The sequence below is a fragment of the Zonotrichia leucophrys genome, chromosome 3 (genome assembly GCF_028769735.1).
Source record: "Zonotrichia leucophrys gambelii isolate GWCS_2022_RI chromosome 3, RI_Zleu_2.0, whole genome shotgun sequence".
Classification (NCBI taxonomy): Eukaryota; Metazoa; Chordata; class Aves; order Passeriformes; family Passerellidae; genus Zonotrichia; species Zonotrichia leucophrys.
The window spans coordinates 101363574-101378832 of record NC_088172.1 but is presented as its reverse complement, the minus strand read 5'-3'; the positions used below and the strand labels follow the sequence as shown (position 1 = coordinate 101378832).

The window sequence follows — 15259 nt, the reverse complement described above, 5'->3', positions numbered from 1 at the left end:
ACTGCAAGAAATAAATTGAGTCAAATCGTGCTGGTCAAATCATTGCCTCTGACTGGATCTGGCCAAGCAGGCTGAGCTATTTCAGGGGAAAACAAAACAGTTTTAAGGAGTGGTTGTGTCTTTGGATGTGCAGGGATGGAGCTGCTCCTCCCCATCACCTGTGGGATGCACCACTCCTGGCTCCCGCACACACATCCTGCAGGGAAGAGGTGTCTGAAGGGAAAGAGTTCAGCTCTGGTTGTTCAAGAGTCTAAAACAAACATCCCTGGAAAATTTTCCCAGTTGTGGAGCTTCCCTGCTGTTATCCAGACATCATTTCTCCCCTCTCCAGTTAGAGCTGTCCCACAAAAAGTCACAGACTCCTAAAAGAGATGAACGCACCACAGAGGATTCTTAACCCAAAATCAGGCCAAGGGACTCAGCCTCGATAAATTTTGGGTAGAAATGGCCATAAATCCCTCATATCCTTGGGGATGTGTCTCCATCCTTTGCCACACCACAGATGGGTTCTTGGCAGCACATCCCACAGGTAACACAATTCCTTGGTGCAGGTGTTCCCTGGGGGTGCAGCAGCGTGGCTGAAGGCTTTGCTCATCCTCTTCCTCCCCTTCACACTCCAGTGGTTTGGGAAGGGCTGCACTCTCCTTCCACAGCCTGCACACCAGCAGGAGCATTGCTCATTCCCAGAGTACGACAGGCATCAGCCCGAAACATTTCAGAGGGAGCTGCAGGGAAGTGAGCCCTGAGTCCTTTCCCCAGGTGCTTTCCCCAAATCCCACAGCAATCCCATGAAAGTTTGGGAGCCCCTTTGGCTGTGTAAGGCAGAGCCCATGGGGTGAGCCCAGGACTAAACCAGTGATTCCCAGTGACTCCCAGGCCAGCCTTGTCCTGCCCCAGGAGCAAGAGGAGATGCTGCCCCACACGTATCCAGAGGGATTTGGTTGCACATCAGGCCCATCACAGGTGAGGAAGGGAAGGGATCAGAGATGATTTTGGACACAAATCCAGATCCAGAGGCCACCACCCCTTCAACACCTCCCAGGGAGAGACACTGGGAATTCCCACTCCATCCTCACAGACCCTTGGCCCCACTGGTGCTCATCCATCACGGCCATCCCAATCTGTCTGTGCTCATCTGCACCAGATCCATGGATTTCCACACCCAAGGGAATGCTGGCAGTGCCAGGCACCTCACCAAGCTCCCGCTGCCAGGATGGAAACCCCCTGTGCAATCCTAAATATCCCAAAGGCCTTAAAGGGCAAAACCCCCTCCTGGCTCAGGGGATGCTTTTTAAGCTGTGGATAAATGCAGGACTTGCCTTTGATGTCCCTCTCAGAGTCAGGGAACAGCTGGATGAGAACCCACCACAAAAGGGAATTCAGGGCTGTCATTAGCGGTGGCTTGGGGTGGCAGCAGCTTGCTGTGGGTTCCAGGCAGCTCCTCGATTGGTTCCTCTCGAGTGAGGCCACTTAAAACTCCATATTACACGGGAAAAAAGGCAATGGAAGCATCCCCAGCTTTTTGTATTTCGGTTCTCTCAAGGGTTTGTGAATGAGGAGAAAATAAAACACCCCAGAGCCATCAAAGAGCAAAGCGAGCTGATTGTGGTGAGGAGGGAGGGAGGGAGAGGAGGAGGAATGGTCACTCAGTGTGCACCCAATTCCTTCCTGGAGCATCCCAGAGCACCCCACACACGGGAAACCCAACCTCCCTTCCCACACAAAGTCTTGGGAAAATTAATCAATAAACAGATTGCACAATGTAGCTGAAAAGTCAGAGGAATGGTAACACTGGAAGTCACTTTGTCATGGTGGAGCCCATTCAGGAGAAAATTTTATTCTCCTCCCTCTTGGACCATGGGTTTGCAAATAATAAACAAATAATGAATGCCTGATTATGGAAGAGCAGCCCCAGCGCTGTGTGGCAGAAACCCACCCAAAATTTGGCCTGTCCAAAGTCCCAATGGAGCACATCAGTGGCTCAACATCAAAATGTTGTCACCTCCAGGGCCAGCAAAGATGTCCAGCAGGGATTTGGCTATGTTGTGGCAGATCTGGGAAAATCCCTATGACATCCAGCTCCATCTACCTGGTTTGTGTGGCTGCCCAGAGACACCAGCTCACCTAATTTGTCTTAGGGAGGTTTTGACTTTGGAAAATGTGTTGTATTTTTTTCCCTGGATCTCCCAGCACCTGTGAAGGGATAAATCAACTCAGTGGCGTGCCTGAGGCCATCTGGCCGGGCACATCATCGGGTTTGTGCCACTGGCATGAAGAAAATGATAAACAAGCCCAGATTTTCCATGTGGCTGTTGCCGTTGTGCTGGGATTCAAACAGGAATCCGGGAGCAATCCCAGTTTAGCTCCACCCCGTTGTTCCAGGCTCTGTTCACACCCCGAGGGCAGGGAACAGCACCTACCGGGTTTGGGGTTTTCCTGCTCCACCTCAGCCATGGGTGAACCGAAGAGCTTCACTCTTCCTGCTCCCTAATTGATGATAACCATTGATTATCAAACAGGGAGAATACCATGTGTCCTTCCAGCAGCTCCTGCCCCTGGTCACCAGCAGGGACACTGGGGACCTCTCCAGTGCCCCATGCAAACAGCATTTACGCCCCTAAAAACCCACTCTCTACTTTGTGTAGCTCTATTTTAAAGGCAAACAGCAGCTTTTCTCCATCAATAATTCATGGGCCACTCCAGATAGCCATCAAATACGTAACCAAATTAAGTGAACAGTATCTTGAGGTTTGCAGCCCAAGGTTTCCTGCCTCAGCCCGCAGCATGCCTGCCTCTGTTTGGGTTGCCACTTAATCACTGCACAATATTTGCTTTGGCTTGGCTGTATGTGAGGAGGGATTTATTCCATCCCATCTGGCTGCAGCAGGGGGAAAAGCCACCCTTAACTCCTCCTCTGGCTGCCTTGGGGACTTTTGGGAAGGAACTCCACAGTGGAGCAGCTAAAAATGTTCCAGCTACCTGCTTTGACATGCTGTTTATCCATACTGTCAGTTTTTAAGGAATAACTCCCACCACTCCAGGCTTCTTCTTTCACCTCCTGAGCTGCCCACACAGTTCTTGGATGTAATTGCACTCAGAGCAATCCCAGCTTTGTTTGTGCCCCTCGAAACCCCCCAAAAATAACGACAAGGGTTTAATCTGCATTTATTTGGGATGATTTCAGCGTGGCTCAGCACAGCTCCCGGGGAGCTGGAGAGGAACAAGGAGCCCATTGTGCCTCGTGTGCCACACTCGAAGCCCATCAAAGCCAGCGCCAGCCTGGAAGATTCTTGACTTGAGATCCACTGGAAAAGCTCCCAGCAACTTCAGAAGGCTTTGAATCAGGTGCTCCAAGGAGGAGAAGCCACGCTGGCGGCGGCAGGCTCCGTGTTCATCGCCGTTTGGAGATGGAACAAGAAGTTCTGAGAAGCCACAGAAGCAACAAACCAGAAAATATCAACAACAAACCTCGACAGCATTATCTGTAATCGAGTGTGGAATGAGTGGAGAGAGCACTGAGCGCTTCCCAGATCTGCCCTGAAAACTTTGGGATCGGGGAGGAGGGTGAGAGCAGAGAACTCACACCTGCAGCTGAGTTTGCCACAGCTTGGGCACGGAGCAGCTCCCTGGCATGGAAAAATGGGAGCAGGGAGATCATCAGCCCAGCCAAGCCCAGCCCAGCCCCACCTGCTGGGTGAGGCACAGGGGAGGAACAACCCCAAAAACAACAGAAAGCAGCAGGGCAGGCACCCAGTGCATCCTCCTGAGGGACCAGCACCTTCCTCAGGCAGCTCTGCACCCAGAAAACTGCCTGGGAAACCTGTTATCCTTGGAATGCTTGCCTGGAGTCTCCAGCCAGCACCTAGGGAGGAAGAAGAGACAATTCAGCTGTTATTCCAAGGGAGGGAAAGCAGAGCCAGCAGGAGAGGACCCACTGAGCAGCAGTGGCACGGGAGGAGCAGTTTTACCCCTCGAGCAGCATCTGAGGCACCAGGGTTCATGCTTCTGAAAATCCCTGGCACCCGCTGTGCCACAAAAATCACTCCACGAGGCCATCCCAGGCTCCATCAGGAGGGATATTAATTACCACAGAGACACTTTTCCCTCCCATGTCTGGATGTGCGCTCGGTGGTTCCTGCGCTGGGGAAATTGCCGCTCTCTCCTGATTAAGTGCTTAATTGTGGCCAGAGCTTCCTCAAGTGTTCCCAGCCCTGAGCTGAAGTCCCACTTCAAACACGTGCTGTTATTGACTTCCTTATCAATTTCCTCCCCGGGAATCCCTTCCAAAGGGTGCCTGAGGGGCCCTGGGTGCATCCCTGTTCTGCAGGGAACCAAGTGGAGAGCTGGGTGCACGGAGAGCACTCACTAACTTGGGCTCCAACAAGATGTTTGGCAGACAAAACCAAAGGAAATTAACCATGATTTTAGCAGCATTCCCATCCCTGGGAATGCTCAAGGCCAGGTTTTGAGAACCTTCATTCTGCTTGAGGCAGTTCCCACCCGTGAAATCTCACCCACAGCTCCACAAAAAGTTTCTGGCCATGGGGAAAAGCTGAGGTTAGAATCCCCGTAGGCCTCGCGACAGTGACACCAGCCCCGGCTCAGAGCTGCTTAATGGTTAATGGAATAATATTTCCATCCGTTGTAGATGAGAAAAGATAATTACTTTCGGGGTTTAAGAACCAAATGTGTTGATCCAAATGTAATCTCAGTGTTTTAGCATCTGATTATTACATCAGAAACACAAATGTCAACGGGCTGCAGCAACCGGGTTGTTGGAGGGGGGAAAAGGAGATGTGTGACTTAAATCACACACCAGGGGAAAGATGCCCCCAAGGGACTTTTAACTTGAGTTAATTAAAAATACTCTACTTTCCCGAAGCATTTTGGGGGCTGGGAGCTCATGTTTTCCCTCAGTGATCCTTCTGCTACACCCAGAACAAGGGACAACCAGAGGGGACAGCTGTGGGTCATTCCCTGCTCACCCAAACCAGGGATACAAATCCCAGATGGCTCACTCCCCACAGGAAGGAATGGCTGCAGGAATGTCATACACTGAGAGTGCTTTAGTGGTGCTTTTTTCTGGAATTCATTCTCTCACCTCCATGGGCCCAGCTGGGCCTGTTTGTCCCGGCTGTCCTAAACCTGTAGAACATGGGAGAGATTTCCTTTCCAACACAAACCATCGCAGAACCTGCAGCAGCAGCCCATCCCTCAGGCAGTTTAGACAGGAGATGACAGGATTTCTGTTCCCCAGGAATCCCTGTTCCCCAGGAATCCCTGTTCTCCCTCTCCCAAAAGTATCCAGCACACGCAGGGACCAGCACACGACGTTAACACAAGCGTGCTGCCAAGAACCAACTGGAATTGTGGTGCTTTCCTGCTGAACAAAGCCCTTGCCTTGATTTCTCAGCCAAGTTCAAGTTCCCAGCGGGCTGATTTCCCCCACCCTGTCCCTGAAGCACCCAGAGCTGTATGGAATTTTATTAAATTGCCAGCACGGGCGGCCGCTCAAAGTTTGTGCGGCTTGATGTGATCGATGGCAGCAAAACACGGGAAGAAAGGAAGGGGGAGGGGGGCACCCCTGTTTGTTAAAGCTTTTTCTTTTCCCTTTTGAATAAAATGTCAACTCCATTATATAGATGTCAACTCCATTACTGCAACACTCCCGTGGCAGCCTCAACATGGAACTATCTGCTAATAAAACAACTTTCTCGCAGGGGGAGCAGAGGGCAAGTTACCTGCTGGAGGTTCCAATCTGGTTAAGAAAATTCCTGTTTATCCCTGCAGGCACAAACACCATTTCCATTATCCTGGTTTCCTCCTCGTCTTTGTTGGCCCCAAAGTAAAAACCTGCTCTTGTATCCTGATGAGCCCGCGGTGGTCACAGACCTTTCCTCGTTAGAGAAGGTGGAAAATGAGGAGTGCAGTGCCTGGTGTGCTGCAAAAAAAAAAAAAATCTGGGTTAGAATGGTGGAATAGCCTGGCATTGAAGGCACATGAAAGGTCCCCTTGTTCCAGCAGCAGCCAAGGTGGCAAAAACAGAGAAGGGGGATGCTCCAGGGGGATGTGCTGCAAAACCCTCTGAGGGGGGTTTGGGGACAGGTGGCCCCCAAATCAGCAAGATCTGCCCACAGGCAGAAGGTACCACACGCACCACCCCAAAAGCTTCTTTCAGAGAAGCCCCTGGAGGGGTTTGGCACATTTGCATGCCTGGGAAACCAGGATACACTTGGAAAGAGAATTTGGGAGGGTGAAACTGGGGGGCTCCCATCCCTCCACAGCTCTTTTGGGGTACAAATTCTATTTTTAAACAGCCAGGAAGGTGGGGAAGCCCCTGAGCCTTGCCAGGCATGAGTTGTGAGAGGCCAGGGCTCCTCCTTCGCTCTCAGGTTCGCTGGCTGCACACATCCCCACGCAGACAGACAAAGATGAGAACATATTTAGACAAGAATAAAGAAACCCATTCCACGACGGGAGTTGTTTAGATAATTGATTTCCCTTGGACTTACAAGCACTAAATAACAGCCAGGCAGGCACATCTCCCAGATAACCTTTTCCTTCAAATCTCTCTTCCAAAGGATTGGCCTTTGACAGAGGCGTCGCTGGGAGCGCAGCTCTGAGGCAGCTCGTAGGTAGGACCTCGCTGAGAGAAGGCCGTGACTGTTCCTCAAGCAATTATTTTTTCCCCCTGTATCCTTTGCATAGAGAGAGCTAATTAACTGCCTGCCAGGTTCTGCAGATCCAGGGCGCAGAATGAAGTAGCACAAATGTCATAATTAATTAGCAGTTTAACGCCAGAACGAACACGGCAAAGGTGCCCTGTCAATATTCCGGCGCTGGGGTGGGGAGCATTCCACATGCCAGGCACTGGAGCACATCCAGCCTGGTCAGCAGAGAGGCTTTCTTCATGGAAAGGGTGGTCAGGCATTGGAAATGCCCAGGGAGGTTTGGAGTGGCCATGGGGTAGCACTCAGTGCTCCGAGATGGGGACAAGGTGGGCGTCGGGCGCAGCTTGGACTGATGGGCTGGGAGGGATTTTCCAGCCCCAGTGGTTCTGTGATCACACCACAGAGCCCCAAACTGTTGGAAGCTCAGCTGGAATCACCGAGAAATGAGGAATAACCTGTCAAGTCCCCCTGTGGAGCTGGGCAGGGACAGCCCATGCCAGGCTGGGATCATCCCTGTCCCTGCGCCACCACAAGGCGTGCCCAGCCCCAGGCCCTGCTCTTTCCCAGGGACATCATCCATCCTACCTCTCCCTCATCCACCAGGACGTGTTGTTTCCCTGTTCTTAGTGAGAATGACCCTGCCAGTGGCCCCCAGGCAGGCCCCAGCCCCTGTCCCAGCCCACCTTGCAGTGGGGACAAGGGTGTGTTTGGCACAGAGACACAAAGCTGTCACACACACCCAAAGTTGTCACACGCCTCCCATGGGCAGAAACTCCTTTCCCAGAGATGGAAGAGGGGCTCAGCAGCATGGAGTCACCAGCTTCCCCCTGGGTCAAGGCTGACAGAGAGGGGTTAGACCTGGAGCAAGCCCCACACCAGACCTGCCACAACAATTAAAACCGAAACAATTAGAGTCATCAAGGCTGGCTCCTGGCAAGAGGCAAAACCCAAGAACTCCCTGAGAAAGCTCTCAGCCCTACCCTTGTTCCTTGAGCAGATGTTCCCAATGCTGCTGGGCACTGGGGAGTGCATCCCACACACCTGGAGCCCAGGAGGGCACAGCTCTCCATGGGACACCCCAAATCCTGCCCATGTGAGATCCACAGCTCTGAAAGTAAAAACCCTAGTGGCACTGTCGTATTTTCTGGAAAAATCCCCTTGCCCAGGATTTTGCTCCTGGGAAGCTGAGAAGCCTCAGAGAAAAAGGAAAACAATAATTATCCCATTTGCTTCTCCTGTGTTTTGCTGCTTTGGAATGTGGTTGAAGATTGTTTATCCAACGTGTGAATTGTTTCGACTTAATGACCAATCACTGTCCAGCTGTTTCAGACTCTGGAAAGAGTCACAAGTTTTTCATTATTATCTTTCAGCTTTCTGTCTGTATCCTTGCTCTATTCTTTAGTATAGTTTTAGTGTAGTATTTTTTAGTATTATATTTATTAATATTAAAATACTGTAGTATTTTTAAGTATTATATTTATTCAGGTGCCTTCAATGCCAGGCTATTCCACGATTCTATTATATTTAGTATTATATTTATTTAGTATAGTATCTTTAATACAATATAGATCATAAAATAATAAGCTAGCCTTCTAAGAACATGGAGTCAGATTCATTCCTTCCTTCCCTCTTCTGGGGACCCCAAAAATACCACACCCCAAGACTCAGGCATGATTCCCAAGGGTTCCAAAGCAGGGCAGATTCCTGCGGGAAAATAAGAGCAAGGACTTACAGGCATCCATGTCTCCTTCCATCCTCAGCTCCCCCAGCTCCACTCCCTTCCCCATTCACCGTGGGAGATGTTCAGGGGGAAAAAGCAAAGCGAGGGACGAAGCCCCTCAGCCGTGCATCCATTTGGGATCATCCTGCTGCCAGTGCCGGGCAGTGCCAGGTGGGAAGGCAGTGCTGAGCCCGGTTTGGGTGATTGAAATGCCGCTGCTGCCTTGCAGAGCCAACTCCATGGTGACAAGCAGCTCCGGGAGCCGTGACACCGGCGGGTCAGAGCCGGCACGGCAGCACCGGGAGGGAACAATGAGGAGGAGCAGGAACCCGGGCTCCGGGAAAAAGGATGGCCTTGAGCAGGAGAGAACAGCACGGCACGCAGGAGAAGGTCCTTAACTTCGGTTTCCTCTGTTTTTTAACCTAATGAAGTCTTTTATTAACCCCATCTGGAAGGGGCCAGCACCTCTCCAACATCTGCTCGGGGGCTTTGTTCAAGTGTGAAACTTCTCCGCTGTTTTTCGGAGCCTGGCTTATTCCAGCACTTCAACAATGGGGTGTTCCCAGGGATTTCTGTCCCCACAAAGTGCTGACTCCTGCAAGTGAGAGCCCCAAACCAGTGGTTGGGCAATGTCCATCAGCCATGAGGGACTGTGCATTGCAGAGCTCCACACGGGAATGCTGCTCCTCATGACAGCAGATTCCCAAAGCTGGGAAGGCATCAGTGTCACAGACATCTTTTATGAAAAATCCTTTCCTTAGGATTTTTCCTCCTGAGAAGCTGAGAGGCCTCAGGAACAAAATGTAAACAACGATTATCTGCTGCTGTGGAATGCAACAGGTGCATCTGGGATTGGTCTCATGTTGAATGTTTCTAATTAATGGCCAGTCACAGCCCAGCTGGCTCAGACAGAGAGTCTGAGCCATAAGCCGTTGTTATCATTCCTTCCTTTTCTATTCTTAGCTGGCCTTCTGATGAAACCTTTTCTTCTATTCTGTTAGCATAGTTTTAATGTAATATATATCATAAAATAATAAATCAAGCCTTCTGAAACATGGAGTCAGATCCTCGTCTCTTCCTTCAACACAAGACCCCTGTGAACACGGTCACACATCAGCAGGGCACTTTTCCATCCTGCTACTGCCTCCCACAGCCCAGAGGGAATTTCCCTGTGGAACAGCTTTGGATCCAGGCAGAGGTGGCTACAGCAGCAGGAATTTCTGTGGAGGAAGCCTGGGAGACATCTCCCACCACCACCACGTGCTCTTTTGAGAGCAGAACTCATCTCCTTGGGGGCCACGTCCTTCACAAATCCAGTGTAACAGACTCCTCCTGGCCCTGTCTTGTCCTGCTCTGTTATTGCCAGCTCCGGCCATTCCCCATCCAGGGTCTGGATCACTTCCACACCAGGCTGTCCCACAAACCCCAGGATGCTGCCCCGCAGCCTCCGTGGGTCCCTCAGTGGGATTTAAAGGATGCCTGTGTGGTGTTTCCCAGCCCTGCACGGTCTGGAGCTGGCAGGACCCAGCAGGGCCAGGAGAAGTTGATATCCAGCCATGGAAAATCCAGAAGGATGAAGGATCCAGCAGCACAGGGGCTCAGGGGCCCTTGGACAGGTCCTGTCTCGAGGTGATCCCACAGGTTTGTCCCAGGTTTATCCCACCTCTGCCATGTCTGGGCTCCAGCTCCTTCTGCTCCAGTGATGGGAAGCAAGCCCTGAAGCTGCTCCTCAGCTGCCACAGGCAGGGGGGTAAATATCCCAAAATCCCAGCTGATCCCCATTTCACACCCACAACTGCACCTCTGGACCATCTTCCCTGGCTCTCCACACCCCTGGGAAACAACACATTCCAATTCCCCTGTCAGCTCCTGCACCCATCAGACACAATCCTACTCCTCAGGGTTGCACAGAAAGGAGGGATGGATTTTTCCTCCAAAAGAGGGGATTTCTCCCCACTTCGGAGCTCCAGGGCACCGAGTCAATATGGTTACTCCTAACCGTACATGGAATATTGCTCTGATTTTAAAATTTGTGAAGATCATCCTTCAGGAAGACTCTCTACTTCGTGACTTCCTCACACCCAACCCAAATGGAGTCTTTTCCATATTTTTATTTTCCCCTTTCCCAAGAAAACCCATGTGCTTGTCTGGAGGTTTGTGCAGATCCAGCTCTGTCAGAAGTGAAATTCCCAGCTGGACACAGGCAGCCTCTGGCTCCTTCACCCTCCCCACCAGCACAAGGATCTCTCCTGGGCAGCAGAGGCAGGGATAAAGCTCATTCCAAGTCACCAGTCCTGGACTTGAACTGAACCCAGCAGCCAGGAGCATGGGGACGCTGGATAACCCTGGAAGTGCTCCAGGCCAGGCTGCACGGGACCCTGGCAACCTGATCTGGAGCTTGGCACAGGATGGTCCTTCCAGTCCCTTCCATCCCAAACCAGGCAGGAATTCCATGGTGATCCCACAGGTAAAACCCATGGGAAAACAGCCACCATGTGGAAGGGCTCCCGTTCCAAAGGCAGGAGCAGTCACGAGCAGCACAAACCAGGAGGGAATTTAAACCTGGGAGTAACTCAGGATCCTGGATTTTCCTGGCGTTCCTTCACCCATGCTGCAGCACAGGGAAAGCCAGCCTTGTTATCCCCACTAATGAAACTGGGAAAATATTATGGAATGAAAAACAGAGCCTCAATAAAGAGGAGAGAGGCAGTGGGGCCAGCAAAAAGGAGCCAGTGGCACACGCTGCTGCCAGGTGGGATGGGGCAGGTGCAGGGATCAGGGATCCAGGATTAGGAATTCAGGCATAGAGTGGTGCCAGAGAAACATCTACATTCTGTAATCCGAGGAAAAGCTGGAGGAGATGCCTCAGGAATATCCCCCAGAGCATTTCCTGCCACCTCAATAATTAGGAAAACCCTAAAAGCAGCTCTGGGATATTTCCCTTTCCTGCTGCTCGCACTGGAACCTGCTCTGCTCCCACCCACACTCTTTTCCCTTTCCAGAAACTTTTCCCAGCTGGATCTGGGGACACAAGGCATTTCCCTGGGAGCTCAGTAGCTGCAAACATGCCCTTCCACAGGCAGGATGAAAGCTGCCTTGTCACCCAAACCCCACGGGAAAACCCATCCACCCAGCAAGCAGGAATCCCAGGGAAGGCTGTGTGAGACCAATATATTTATTGGTGTGTGAGGGGGGTGGTTATACCAAAAAAGCCACGATAAGGAAAACCTACAACCACAAGGATAAACATCATGCCATGAAAGTTATCATCATGTAAAGAGGTGGGTGGACAGGGACCTCCTAAACCTGACTTTAGGGCAGACCAGACCTGTCACAGGGTGTCCTGCTGTGGCCGTGCCAGTCTCGATGGGCATTCCCGATGGGCATTCCTGCCAGGCATCCCTTGGGCATCCCAGCCCGCAGTTCCTGGCTCAAGGCTCGATTTTTCCCCCCGGCGGCCGCGATGTCCCGGTTGGTGCCGGGTTAATTTCTCGCCTTGCCCGTGAACAGCCCATTTAGCGCCACTTCAAACTCCCTAATTCCGGGGTTTTACGTGGAAATGGTTTTAGAGTGCGCTGGAAACCCCGGGTTCCTTTTCCAATCTCGCCACGTCTTTAGAAAGCAATTCCTTAAGCCTCCGTTTCCGAGACCCTTTTAATCTCTGCAAATTATTGGTGAGAGCTGAACCGAGGCAAGCCGCCACCACAGCGCAGAGAGAGAGAGGCCAACCGCTGATTATTTAGAGGAAACCATCGCTTTTCGGGCCGAGAAATAAATTAGCATTTATACTGGATTATTGAAAAACGCCCTCCCAAAAAAAATCAGCCTCCATCTCCGTGTCAATTGTGGCGCACCGGGGTCAGCACCTCCGCTGCGACAGGCACGGGCTGGCACGGCAAAGGACAACTTGCGTGTGGAAATGAGCCCCGAGTGTGTCATTATCATCCGGGAGGCAAGCCGGGCTGGGAAATCACAACTGCACTCCTGGAAATCACATCTGCACAGGCCGGCATCCCGGCGACCTTCCGCGGAACGGGGGTAATCAGGGAGCGGGGAAAATCACCCCCAAAAATTAAAACACAAGAGTTTGGCTTCTTGGCTTTTTGTTTTTTGCAATTTCTACGTATTTACTGGTGGGGTTTTTTTTGTTTTGGTTTTTTGGGTTTTTTTCTGTTTGTTTTGGGTTTGTATTTTTGTTATGTTTTGTTTTCTTTGGTGGTTTTTTCTTTGTTTGTTTGTTTTGGGTTTTTGCTTGTTTGGTTTTGTTTTGGCTTTTTTTTGTTGCTGTTGTTGGGTTTTTTTTTTAATTTGCTTTTAAACTACTTCCCTTGGAATCTGCAGCTTGATCCTGCCAGGGTAGGGAAGGAAAAAAGTCTGGTTTTGTGTGGAACCTCCAGGTGATGGAGGGTTAGCTTAGAAAAACACCTCTATAAGCAAGAAAGAGTTCAAGGTTAGCGGGCTGTTTTTTTGTGAGACATTTGCCACATCAAAAAGATTTTCTTTACACTCATCACCGAAATGAAGTGATGCTTTTTATCCCAAACATCACGTTACTGATGTGGGAAAATTCCTGGGCTGCTGTCCAGGGACATCCTGGCTGGATTTTTCTCCCTGGGTGTGAGCAGGGGCTGATGACACACCTGTCCCCTGAGTCCCTACAAACCAGCTCGCTCGTGCCACATCCCAAAATCCCGGCTTACAGGGCCAGTCTGACACAAACAGGGCCAGTCCCTCCCAGCCCTTCACCTTATTCTGCCTGCTTTGACCCCAAAGCAGCACTGAGGCCTCGGGGAGATCCCAAATGCCCCAGTGGCTGGCAGGGAATCCTTCCTACAGCGCCAGGAGCAGCCTGTCCCTTCCCAGAGGGAAGCAGGGACACCACGCTCTACCTCTCATCCATCCATCCATCCATCCATCCATCCATCCATCCATCCCCAGGGCAGGGTTCCTGCTTTGCCAAGCTGCTCCCTTGGAGAGAGGTTTCAGCAGCTCCACCCTGGAGTGTGAGCCCCAGAAAGGAGGGGACCTGCTCCAGTAGGGAGGGAAAACTACAGGCGCCGAAATAAAATAAAGTAAAAAAAAGTAAAGTAAAAAAAAAAAAAGTAAAGTGAAAAAAAAGTAAAGTGAAAAAAAAGTAAAGAAAAAAAAAGTAAAGAAAAAAAAGTAAAGAAAAAAGTAAAGAAAAACAAAGAAAAAGTAAAAAAGTAAAATAAAGTAAAAAATGTAAAATAAAGTTTAAAAAGGCAAAATAAAGTTAAAAAGTAAAATAAAGTAAAAAAGGCAAAATAAAGTTAAAAAGTAAAATAAAGTAAAAAAAGGTAAAATAAAGTAAAAAATGGTAAAATAAAGTTTAAAAAGGTAAAATTAAATAAAAAACCTAAAATTAAAAGTAAAATAAAATATTAAAAAGTAAAGTAAAATAAAATAAAATAATAAAATGATCAGCCTTTGGAGGAAGACTCTGATGAAGGCAGAGCTGGGCTCAGACACGGTTCAGCAGTTCACTGGTACCACTGGTGACACTGGTGGGCACCGGGGGCTGTGCTGGGGGCCCGACCCCAGGGACAGAGCTGTGTCACACCTGGGGTTTCCCTGAGGGGCAGCAGTGTCCCCACGCGTGGGGCATCCCCCGTGCTGCTCTCACAAGGATATAGAAAGGCTTTGGCTTTTTCTCTTCTCTTCTTTTTTTTTTTTTTTTTTTTTTTTTTTTTTTGAGCAGGGGAGGGGAAGACAGGTACAGAGGGAAAAAAGGATGGAGGTGCCAGGAATTCTGCCCGAATGGTGGGAATATTGCAACTGAACAGAGCTGTCGGGATTTGGACGGCAGCGCGTGGAGATTCGGGACCCGTTTAACTCCTGACCCTCGCTGGGGTGTCAGAGTTTCAGTGTGGAGCACAAAGTTTAAAACTCAAACCTGCGCCCGCTCCGATCTTTTATCTTTTATTTTTAACAATCACCGCAGACCGGCAGGCGCCTTGCCTTCAAAAAGATCAGGGAAAAGATGGGGATTGAGAAGGGAAGGGTCCAGTCTGGAGGGTGCGGGATACCCCTGGCTCCCCAAAACCCTCAGAGCGGAGTCCGTGCGCGAACACCGGCGGCACCCCGGGAACCGGCGCCGCTCAGGGGCGAGGCTGCTCACTGAACACCCCGAGTTTTACCAATTTCTGGGCAAGGCGCAGCCCCGCGGGTCCCCGGGCGCGCACCCCGCGCATCTCCCCGCGCTCGGCTGCACCCGCCCCGTCGCAGCGGTGCCCGGCCCGGGGATGCGGGCACAGCTCCGGCCGCGGGTTCTGGCTGCGCCCCGGCCTCTGAGCCCGGCAGAGACCCCGCTCAGCCCCGCTCAGAGAGGCCCCGACGGGCGCGGGGTGCCGGTGCAGAAGCCCCGCAGCCGCTGCCCGGGGCGGCGGAGCGAGTCCCGCAGCCGCTCCGGCCCCGGCCCGCGGGCTCGGGCTGCTCCAGGAGAGCCTTTCGTTGCGCCAAAACCAACGAGCAAACGAAGAACGACCGAAAAAACCCCGAAAACGCGACCGCAAACGAAGCATCGGCCCTAAAGGGGCCCCGGTGCCGCGGGGGTCCCCGCTGGCCTCGCACCCCGCGGCCGCGGCTCCGAGGGGCCGGGAGCGGGACCGGGATCCGTGCAGCCCGGCCGGGAGAGGGGACGGGGCTGCCCGGTGCTGCCGTCGGGGCCGGGCGGGAGCCGCTCTGCCCCGGGACGCCGTGCCCGGGGGTGGCCGCGCACCGTGGCGAGGGGCTCGGGGGAACGGGCAGGTACTTACGGGCGAGGGCGGCGGGGCCGGGGCCGCTCGGAGCCGCTCGGGCGCTGCCCCGGCGTGGCCGGGCTTAAGAGCCGTCGGGCGGGCGCAGGACA

At 51.8% G+C, this 15259-nt stretch overlaps 1 long non-coding RNA gene across 1 annotated transcript; it reads right to left on the bottom strand.

Annotated features, from left to right (window-relative positions):
- Positions 1-3149: 3149 nt before the first annotated feature.
- Positions 3150-15237, bottom strand: LOC135445045 (uncharacterized). The gene is made up of 2 exons (XR_010439439.1): positions 15168-15237; positions 3150-5941 (listed from the first exon to the last, which is right to left on the bottom strand). It is a non-coding gene; the product is annotated as an uncharacterized LOC135445045 (long non-coding RNA).
- Between the last annotated feature and the right edge of the window lie 22 nt (positions 15238-15259).